Source organism: Phyllostomus hastatus, unplaced genomic scaffold (assembly GCF_019186645.2).
Source record: "Phyllostomus hastatus isolate PE091 unplaced genomic scaffold, TTU_PhHast_1.1 phas_scaffold_78, whole genome shotgun sequence".
Taxonomy (NCBI): Eukaryota; Metazoa; Chordata; class Mammalia; order Chiroptera; family Phyllostomidae; genus Phyllostomus; species Phyllostomus hastatus.
The window spans coordinates 19,636,320-19,648,045 of record NW_025334041.1 but is presented as its reverse complement, the minus strand read 5'-3'; the positions used below and the strand labels follow the sequence as shown (position 1 = coordinate 19,648,045).

The following is an 11,726-nucleotide window of genomic DNA, read 5'->3' as shown; positions in this document are numbered from 1 at the left end:
TGAATGCTTAGAATTTGCTGGGTACCAAGAAAGAAAAAAAAATGTTGAGCCCTACTAACATACTTCTTTCTCTCATAGAATTTATATCTACATATATAAAGGGTAGAGAGATAAGTGAATAGACCTGGGCAAAAGGTGTGATAAAGATGGTGATGGGGACCCCACGGGTAAATGTTAGCAGGAGTGCAGTTCTTTTCTTTCTGCTCTGGGCCCCAGTGGCTGCTGTCAAAACGGGCAAGTTTATGAAACCCAGGAAGGTGGTGCAGGACCTGGCTGGACGCTACTCCTGACACAAAAGTGGTCATCATGAAAACCACTGATGATGGCACCATAGCCATGCTCTGGAATTGACCAGTATCCCTGCAAGGTAACAGCTGCCACGGGCAAGAGGAAAATCGCCAAGAGGTCTAAGATCATGTCTTTTGTGAAAGTTTATAACTACATTCACCTCATGCCCACAAGGTACTCTGTGGCTATCCCCTTGGACAAAACTGTCATCAACAAGGACATCTTCAGAGACTCTGCTCTGAAAAACAAGGCCCTATGGGAGGCCAAGGTCAAGTTCGTAGAGAGGTGCAAGACCATAAAGAACCAATGGTTCTTCCAGAAGCTGTGTTTTTAGATCTTTTTCGTTGCAGCCATTAAAAATTTTAAAAAAAAGTTGGTGATGGGGTTTGTAGAGGTGGGAAGTAGCTTAGACAGGTATTGTGACCAAGTTAATGATGCTCACCAGTCATTCCAGCAATCTCATTCCTTCTGACCAAGGTCCTGTGAGCAGAAGGTGCATGAATCCCCTTGACCAGAGGCTTTAAAACCAGGGTTGTGTTTCCAGGCTCTCTCTCTGACGCGGTAAGAGAGAAGCCGCCGCCTGGTTGGCCGAGTCACCACATGGAGGACAGCTGTTCTGACTGTCAGTTGTGCACGTGGGAGGAATAAACATTTGCAGGGTTAAATTTGTATCATGGCCTGGGCTACCATATCTGACTAACACAGTACCTAATCCAGACCTAGGAGCTGGGAAAGTCCCGAGGGAAAAGAATATCAGGGAATTAAAATAACTCAGTGGAACTGGATTAAAGAGTTCTTGAAGGTCAGTGAGAAAAATTAGGATAAAAGATAGGCATGGTTCAGGCTTTGAAAAGCCTTGTAAACCGTGTCACAAAACTGATAGATGGCAAAGGGCCATTGAGGATTTTAAGCTAAAATGACAAGCAGGTCACATTTGTGTTTTAGAATAATTACTCTTGTTTCAGGATACAGAATAGGTTGAAGCAGACCAAAATCTGAGGAAAAGAGGCTAGCTATAGAGCAGTAGCAGTGAGCCAGAGGAAAATACCCCGAACTGCTGGGGAAACTGGGGTGAAGGGCAGGCAGGGAGGGAAGAGAAGAGTGTAAATAGGCCTCTTCAAAGGCCTCAGAAGGGACTCTAGCAATGTGTTTGAATAGGCAATGTGTCTGTAGAGTGTGCAAACCTACCATATTGAAACCCTAATCAGCTGACCCTACTCCAGCTTCCCCTCTGTCACTCTTCTTCCTCCTGTCATCTGTCTTTATAGGGGCTGTCAATATATTTAGATTTACTTGGGGGAAGTTGAGTTGGAGATAGATTTAGTTTGGGTTCAGTGTGATACAGTTCTGTAGCCTGCAGTCACTTCCATATATAGTTTAGTTATTCTATGTATATTCCATATATAATTTAGTTAGTGCCACATAGGAATGGCTTCCAGAAAAATTCAGACTGCCACTGTGTTAACTCATCCCATAAAATGTGAAGGTGCAGTGCCAGAAGTCGTATGTGTTAATAAATTTATCTTAAGGAGTTCAGCACTAAAAGAATATGGGGGAGAAATAATGTGGTTTACAAAATCGGAAGGAGTCTGTGGAAAATTCCTTCAATTATTAGATGTGTAAAATTGTAAATGGGAAATGCTATCTCAGCCACAATGTATTAAATAGATGTTTTCTCATATTAAGCAGAATTACATAAAATATGTATCACTACACATAGACACCGGTGCAAACTTATCAAGTGTTGTCAACTTACGGGTATTTAAGATTATAAAATGCCTTGAAAAGAAGAATATACGGTATAAAAGAAATTTATTAGGGTATCACAGCTGACATCAGAGATAGACCCAATGCCTCCCGGTATTCAATTCATATTACTGTGTACTTTCATCTGCTTAAATCTTGGTTGGCCATACTACATGGCTTTGACCAATAAAATATGGTAGATGTGATGTGGGTAACTGCTGAGAAAAAGTCCTAAAAGCCTTGCAGGTTCTGCCCCGTTCTCTTAGAACATGCCCTCCAGGGGAAGTAATACTTCCTATAAGACATCCAAGTACCCCGAGATCACCATACTGTGAGGAGGTTCAAGCTCGATATGTAGAGAGAGCATCCCCCACCTTTAACACCATCCCAGCTGAAGGTCCAGGCATGTGGTAAGGAAGCCATCCTGGACTCTCAAACAGCCTCCATCTGACTGCAGCAGAATGGGAAGTCTCCAGTGAGAAATGTCAAGCTGGCACCCTGGCCAGGTACTCAGTTGGCTAGAGCATTGTTCCAACACACCAAGGTTGTGGGTTTGATTCCAGGTCAGGGCACATACAAGAGGCAACCGATGAATGTATAAATGAGCAAAACAAAAAAAAAATCTATGTTTCTCTCTCACTTTCTCCTTCTCTCCCTCCCTTTCTATTTCTAAAATCAATAAATATTTTTTAAAATTTTAAATATTATAAAACCTTGGAAAATGCTAAAAATTATAAAGAAGAAAAATAGTCACTCAGTGTTTATCACAGAAATAAAGAAGAGAAAGAAAGGAAAGAAAAGAAAAAAAAGAAAGAAAGGAAAGGAAAGAAAAGGAAAAAAAAGGAAAGAAAAGAGAAAAGAAAAGAAAAGAAAAGAAAACAGAAAAAAAAGATCAAGCTGAGTAGTCCAGACGACCCAGCGAACCAGGAGAGATGATAATTAATTGTTGTTTTAAGCCTCTATGTTTTGAGGGTGGTTTGTTACATAGCAATAGATAACTGAAGTAGAATCACTGGGATGTGATAGACACAGCCCCAGAATCTTTGCCACAACTCCTGTCAAGGGATGAAGTCTTTTTTCTGCCTTTGAATCAGGCCCAGCCTGAGAATGCTCTGTGGACAAGTGCAGCAGGAGCGGTGCTGTGCCAGCTCTGAGACCCGCCTTTAAGAGGCCTGTCAGCTTCCACATTGTGTCTGAGAGCACTGAGCCAGTCTGTGGGTAGTTCACACAGAGACCACATGGAGTGGCCCTGGGTCTGCATGGAGAGAGAAAAGGTCTCAGCTGAACCCCAGGATGTGCAGATGACCCTCCAGGCCAACCTGGCCACCACCTCATGTGACCAAATGACCCTGTCAACACCACATGGAGCAGAGAAAAATGGCCAGTCAAGCTCTACTCAAATTCTTGACCTATAAAACTGAGATATAACAAAATGGTTATGGTTTTAAGCTGCCAAATTTAGGGATGATATGTCATGTAGAAATAGATAATATATATTAGGGGTATCCCCAAATTTATATAGCATTCCAAATGAATTGTGAGTATAAGCATTTCTTTTAAAGATTTTACTTATTTATTTTTAGACAGAGGGGAAGGGAGGAAGGAGAGAGAAAGAGAAACATCAATGTGTGGTTGTCTCTCTCGCACCCACCACCAGGGACCTGGCCCACTACTTAGGCACGTATCCTGACTGGGAATCGAACCAGCAACCCCTTGGTTCCCAGGCCAGCACTCAATCCACTGAGCCACACCAGCCAGGGCATGAGTATAAGTTTTAAAGCAGAAACAAGAATCTAAATTATTAATAGTAAAAGATAACTTTCAATTAACTATGCTAGAAAAAACAAATATCTTTCTTTTCACTCTGTAGAAGCTGATACAATATTGTTGTCACATCAACAAGAAATCAAAGAGTAAGAAGACAAAAATGTAGGAAAAATGTATCATAGTGTTATATAAGGTAGTTAATTAATAAGACCTGTATGATTTTTTTCAGGACTTTGTGAGGTTTGTAGTACTTACCATTTATTTTAAAAATGTGTAATTCGTTGTGCTTTCTGTATGCATTTTAGATAAATATTTACTTTTGTATCTTAGTTTGTTTCTTGCACTTTGGTGTTCCTTTTCTTAAAGAGTTCCTCCAAAATTTCAAAACAGTGAGGCCAACAGAAGATTCTAAAACCTTTCAAAAAGAGGAACAAAAAATACAAACTGTCATAAACAAAGCATCTGAAATCAGAATGGCTTGGGGCTTTGTAACAGCACTGCAAGATAAAATTTAATAAAGAAAGGCCTTCAAACTTCTAAGGAAAATCATTTCCAACCTAGAATTCAGTACACCGGGGAAGCCATCAGTTAAATGAAAGAGAAGAATAAAAACGTTTTCTGACTAGTGTATAAAGTCAAAATATTTACCATGCTTCTTATTTAAGGAAAGTGCTAAACAGTGTGTTCCAGTATATTTAAGCTTGTGTAAACAGGATATGACTTAGCTCAGATACACTTTTATTTCTAAAAACCGTCTTTTTGCCCTAACTTGTACCTAGTGGACTTTGCAAAAAAAAAAAAAAATCATGAAGATACAATTGGCACTTTATGGCAGTAACAGCCAATATACAAAGCCTTCTAAAGTGAAATGACACAGGTCTCCTTATTATCCACATTTCCTAATAAACAGTTACTCTTCTAATGAAAACTTTGTGCAAGGAAGTAAGTTCTAAAAATACAGGGATGGGTTTATTATTTTTTCTGTAATAACTGTTTCATAATGTAAAATCTCAGATTAGGCGTATTTAGGCTTTAAGTATATCCCAACTTTAAGTATACCCCACCCAACTCTTTTGCAGTTTAATCACAAAGTAATCATCCAGGAACATTATCAACACCCTGAGAGTCCCCCACTCAACCTTTCCATGCAGGCCCCCAAATGCATGACAATCCCGACTTCTATGGTTATCAATCTCTCCTTTTCATTCATAGTTGTATTCTTTAATATTCATCCTGAATACTGTCATTAAATTTTATGTTTGGAGTTTTATGTAAATGGAATCATACCATATACCTTCGTGTATTTCTTTTTTCTTTTACTCAATTCCACGTTTGTAAGACACTCATATCGTGAGGTAGCTGTATTTCGTTCGTTTTGCCCTTGGACAGGTTTCCATTATGTGAAATGTAGTATGATTTAGTTACCCATTTCAGGAGTGATGGATATCTGAGCTGTCTCCAGCTTGGATGGTTTCCAGGGCGCTAGGAGCTGCATTAGACTGTATCAGTCTCACTTTTAGAATTCACAAACTGTTTATAGCTAGGAGACAGAAGAATACATTTTTATAAAATTTAAGAACACTTAGTCACCTGATAAATGCCAGGTTTTCTTTCATTTCCTCAAGCATAATGACAGCTTACTTAAATAAACTCAGGTGACTACTCTAATTGCTCCTTTTCCTGTTTATGCTGATATATTTGGATTAATTAAAAGAATATTATTAGCTTTCAGATGTATTTACTGGAGTAGCCATTGGACTAAATAGTTATAATACATACTGATCTACAATACTCAAAAGGAAAAGATTCAGGACTTGGAATCAAAATAGGGTATATTTCCAGAAAGTGTTTCTATGTGTTGTATAACATTAAAACTAGTGTCAATTTGCTCTAAATTGTAACCTCATTTGTGCATGGTTACCATGGTTGATAAAGAAAAACTGGAAGACAGGGTGTTTAGAAAAAAAGAGGCAAAGAATAAGCGGATCATCACATCATTAAAGCTAATGTCGCCCCTCATCAAAGTCAGCTGATCAGTGGTAGCGTTGGATTTCTCTGGCCCTCAAACTAGTTTTGCCCGTTAGGCCTTGGAATTGTATAGAATGCTGTAAGGGCTGGATGTGCCACTTAAAATAGTCACAGGAATTCAGAATTGAGATTTCCATGCCATGTTATATAAGATAGTTATATATACACATATGTTTTGGTCCGGTTGGCATGATATGGAAAGGGAAAAAAGCTAGCAAAAGCAAGAAAAAACTTGAAGTTTAATCTGTGACTGAAAAAAAAATCTTCTGAAATTGAATTATAATGAAGACCTTTGCTGTAAATAGTGAAACATCCTGCATAGCAAAAGGGAGACCGAATATATATTATTGTATTGAGGAAAAACTGTGTTGCATTTAATTGCTAAAGTTTGGCAAAACATCAAAAATAACAGAAAATAGAGCAAGAGATAGAGCTGGAAGGAAGGAGAGAGGTAGCTATTGATCAGCTTCTTTGTCTTATTCTTGGCCAAGAAACGCCCTTTTCATGATTCACTAAATCCAAAAGATTGCAGATTATTGCAAAGGAAAGCTTCTACAGTTCTTTCCTTTATTTGCCCAGGAGATAGAAAAATATCAGACGAATAATGGACAAAAATTTTTGCAATAAAAATATCTATCATTAGAAATAATTTTACTGGATCAATTTTAGTTAAAACTACTGATGAACATTTTTAAAACTAGTATTTAATTTATTTAATAATAATATTTTATTGGCTCAGGAAATATACTGGGGTTTAGCTATTGCAAGGTGAAGTGCAGTTGAAGTGGTTTAAAATTTGCTCTATCACTGATATTTTATGTTACTACAAATTGTGCATGAACAATTTTATGTTCATCTAATTTCACAGTTATATTTCTGAGGCATTTAGAAAGTCTTCTGGTAGAGTAGTTAACAGTGCTATATGAGGGCTTAGGAGTAATTTTGCTTAGGACTTATTGAACACAATCAAGTATGGTGCTGAATTACTTAAACTTGAATGATAAAATTTTTTTAAAAAAATTTGGATAATATCAAGCTAAATCCAAGCCACGAAGAATGTTTAAATAAAGATTGTTAAAACCTGAAATGGATTACTCACATAAAGTTAGAGAATTTCCTTCCCTGATAAAATGATGTGGACTGAAAAATTGAAAGATAGTTTGCAATAGGGCTAGAGAAATGATTTTAGGACATAAAGAAAAATGTCATTAGAATTATTTTTCAAGAAAAAGCACCTCTCCAACCTACTGGAGGAAGCACAGTCGACACCACCCCAGTGTTGCTCGCTGACATCCATTTCGGCGTGTGCACTGAGGGTTCCAGCCAGTGACCGAGTGCGGCCAGGATACTAACGTGGGCTCGTGAGCTCGCTACAGGGAGGCATTCACGTCTTTGACGTGATTCCTGACTTTGGCTCAGACTCCCTGCTGGCCTTGCCAAATTTTCTTAAAACTGCACTGCGTCTAAGACCTTTCCGCCTCCCTCCTTGTCGTCCTCCCCCTTTCCTTTCCTTCCTTCCCACTCACTCCCCTTCACAGAGGTCAGAGCTGAATTGTGTTCTTCTGACTCTCCCGGCCTCCGTACAGCTCCTTTCCCGATTTCCCACGGAGATGTTTCTCCCTGTAAACCTCTCACACGTCGAATCCAGTCTTGCTCTCTACTTCTCAGAGAACCTGGGCTGTTGCACAAGAATTCTGTTTGCCTTGATTCAAAAAAAATTTTTTTAAACAAGGAAGAAGGTGAAATTAGTGTAGCAATCTCCTAAATTATGTGTAAATTAAATGTAAGAAATACATGTACAACTGATTAGATTTAGTTTGTTATTCCTACTTAAAAACCATTGAAACAATTTGCTTAAAGTCCTACTTTAAAAAGTAAATTTCAATAATTTATTATATTGATTTTATGGACAAAGACAAAATGTCTTCTTCCACTTAACAAAATACACAATCTCATAGCTTAGTCTCCATATAACTCTCTGAGAAGAACCACAGTCCAATGTTCTATTCTTTATCTCACATAAAAAAGGCAATTTTTCAGCAAAGGGGCAATATGGAGGCATAATATGAGAAAAGGACATTACCTGTAATAGGTTTTAATTTTCCAAAAATACAATATTTCCCATCCTATGTGCTTTCTGCAGTTTGGCCTGTAACCTGCCCATCAAGAAGTGAGGTCGTGCCCTCAACTTGAGTGTCCTTGGACCAGTGGAGAATAGTGGAGGTGACCCTTCTTTGATTCTGTGAGCTGGTATTTCCTGCTCACTTTGGAAGGTCCCTTACTATTATATCTTTACATATTCCTTCTGCCCCCTTTTCTTTCCGGTCTCCTTTCGGAACTCCAAGCACACACATTCCTTGACTGTGTCCCACAGATATCAGATGCTCTTATCCACGTGTCACTATTTTATCCTTTGTGTTTTAGTCTGAGTAATTTCTATTGACCTATTGTAAAGTTTAATTTGCTTTCTGTTGTGTCCAGGCTGTTGAAATCACATGTTATTCTGATTGTATTTCTCATTTCATTTTCATTGTTTCCAATAATTTTGATCTTTCTGCTGAATTTCTCCTGTGTTCCTGTATGTTTTACATTAAGTCCTTTAACACATTTATCATGTTGAATTTTCAGAACCTGTCTGATAATTCTAACATCTGGGTCATCTCTGGGTCTGCTTCTATTGTCCATTTTTTCTTTTGACTGTATTTCTTTCTTGATCATCCAATTCTCTTATAATTTTTGGTGTGTATCAGATAATGTGTAAAAAATTGAGACTGAAGTAAAGAATATGTACTCCCAGAAAAGAATAAATACTTCCTTTCTTCTGTCAGGCTGTTACTGTGGGTGCCCGAGTCAGTCCAAGCTGTAGGTGAGCTGGATCCGGGTTTGTTAAAGGCTTAGTTAGATTCATTTCAGCATATTTGGTTTCAAATATTTTTAAGGGAACTATCAAGACTTTCCTGTTGCAGGAAGGAGGTCTGCATAGAAATCTCTGTGCTTTATAACCCAGCCGTCAGCTTTCTGAGCCGTGGGAAATATCTGTGCTTTACAAACCAATTGTTACCTTTCTGTTCATTGGAAAATATTCTTTGATCTCCATTGATGTGCTTGGCTCTAGTCCTGTCCTGTGAGATCTCTTCATATCCTGCTGTATGCCCCCAGCCTGGAAGGACTCTTGCAGTATGCCACAGAGGAATTTTTCTCTTCGGCAACTCCCTTAGCCTTTGGCAACCACTACCTTAGGTAAAGACCAGATTAAAGTCCCAGACTGCTTTGTAGGGCGTTTTCTCATCTTTCCTGCCCTGAACCCAGCTTTTGGCTACTGCCATGTACCTGGAGAAGGCCTGTATGCCTTGATACAGCTGTGGAGGGAACGCTCTTGCCTGACCACAGCCTTCGGGTTTATAACCCTTATACTGACTGAAAGCCCATGGGTTAGAGTTGGCGAGTAGTTGTAGATTCACTTTGTGGTTCTTTGTGTAACAAAATGCTTTGTCTCTCTGATTCCATCTTGTCCAGTCCTGCTTCTTCTTAGTCTTCCGTACAAACCTGCTTATCATTAGAGGAATTCTGTTTGCAGCTTGTGGAGATAGGGAAGTATGTAGCATTTATCAAAGATTTGCAAAGACGTCCTGACACGACTCACACCACCTACCACAATACTCCTAGGACACCTGCTTGGCCGCCAGATATCTGCGATGGTCAGTCACCTCTTGCCTCTCCCATCTCCCATTCCTTTGACATAAAAAGCCTAAACTCTGTACTTTCTTAACAGGGATTTGAAGTACCACTAGGGCCTCCACCTTCTCAGTTGGGGCCTTCTTGATCAATAAAACTTTCCTTACTTCATACTCTGACATTTTGAGTTTTAGCCTTTTGAAATGTCAGACTGGTAACACTTGGATTATAAACTGTCACACTAGTCTATCTTTGGGCATTAAAAGATGGTTAAAATGGTCAACTAGTTTCTTTTTATCTCTTTCTGTGGCAGTCTTCCTCCTACAGCCAATCCCCAAGAGATGAAAGCAACTCTGGGTTTTCTCTTCCTAAGAATGTCTCCTTACTTCCCAGATTTTAGTTACTTTAGACGTCTTTGGGGCATCAGTGCTCTGATAGGTTTTTTAAAAACCTATGATTTTGTAATTTATCTAGCTCCTCGTTAGCAGAAACTAAATTTTGTAAAATTCTACATCCCAATCCTAAGGAGAAATCCACTATGTTCAATTGTTTGTCCCCCCCCCCCCCCGCCCATTTGTTGTAGTTTCTGTTTCTTCTATTAAAGACCCAACTCCTGTCAACTAAAGGTCCTGGCTTCTGTAACTGCTCCCTTAAGTTGCCCCTCGGACTTAAGGGCAATGACAAGTACCTGCTTTTGCTAGGTATGAGCAGCTTCACCATCTGTTGTTGGCTTCCTTTAACCTTGTTCACACTTTTGAAAAGAATCCCTTTATTAGACTCTCAGTTATGCTATTTGATGACTATCTCCTTTCTGTTGGATCCCTGATAGGTGGCATATCTCTGAGAAAATGAGATTAAACCCACAGGGAGATGGTTGAGAGTATTATGAAGGAGACAGAAAGGGAGTTGCCATAGTCGGTCAAATCTGTTGAAGTGGTAGAAATGTTGGTGACCGCCAGAAATGGGAAGAGGAAGAATAGATCTCCCTGTTAATCTTTCTTTAGTAAGCCTTAAAAATGGAAATCAAAGCGCCAAAGCATTGTTTGGAATAGAGGGTCATTTCCCAGATGGATTTTTGGAATACTTCTTGGTATTTACAAAAGGTTAATGTGGAATATGAAAGCTAAAGAATCAGTAGGGCCTTCTTGATGTGGGGTTTGGAGAGGTAAGAAGAAGAGGGAGCAGAGAATTCTAAGGAGATGAATTATTCTAATCAGCTGCTATATTTTATTTAACATATATTTAGCACTTACTATCATATAGTTCACTCAACATGAATTCTTAGGTTCCGTGTATCTTAAAATGTCTTTATAAGAACCTTTTATGGTGGAAGGTACTATGAACTAGCCTGGCCTGTATTGGTTTACTTTAGTGCCTGGAACATTGTAGGTATTCAAAACTGCTAGATCTACTAATACTAGATTTCATTATTTGAGCACTTACCTTGTGCCAGGTGCTGTGCAAAAAGCTCGACATTGTTTTAATAACTCAATTTATAGGTCAGGAATCTAAGGATACTAGATGCCTTTCTACACTGGACAATAAAGTGATAATGAACTGACTGAGGTGGAGACTGTCATTTACAGAATTTTCAGTTACTTGTGAAAAAAATAATTGAAATTCAGGACTGGAAGACAAAAAATAACCTCTTGATTTTATTTTGCATGCTCTCATTCATAAGTTTATTAACATTTTGCAAATCCCTGTAGGATAAATCTACCCTGGCAAGAGTCACACCTACCTTTCCTTTTTTCTGAGAGAAGCAGAAATTTCATACTCTCCTTGTTCCATCAATTACCTTCCTTTCATTTTTCTGCACTTCATTCGCTCTTTGAAATCTTTGACATTCATTTATTGATTGATTGATTGATTGATGTCTTCCTTCCTTCATTAATTCAAACAAGGACTGATGCTTTATTTTAAAATCTCATTCAAAAAGGTGCCACGTCATCCGCCGGGGCCGAGAACTGCGAGGTGCAGTCACATTTTCTCCCAGCCAGCGCGGATCTCCATCGAGCCCCGCCCTCTCCTTCTCACCTGCTTCCTGGAAAACCACAACGAGCTCGAGTCACCAGCTCTGGCCTGCGGCTTCCTCCCCCTCGCCCCAGGGCTGCCCCGCCCCTCCCGGATCCCGACTGGCTGAGCGCATTTATTTGCATATTTCTACCTTTGTTCCCTGCTGGCAGCCAATCAGCACGCGGGGCGAGGCGGGGGTGCTGGGC

The 11,726-nt window shown here is 39.3% G+C and overlaps 1 pseudogene; it reads left to right on the top strand.

Annotated features, from left to right (window-relative positions):
- The first annotated feature begins 239 nt into the window (after positions 1-239).
- Positions 240-622, top strand: LOC123811853 (annotated as a pseudogene).
- Positions 623-11,726: the final 11,104 nt, after the last annotated feature.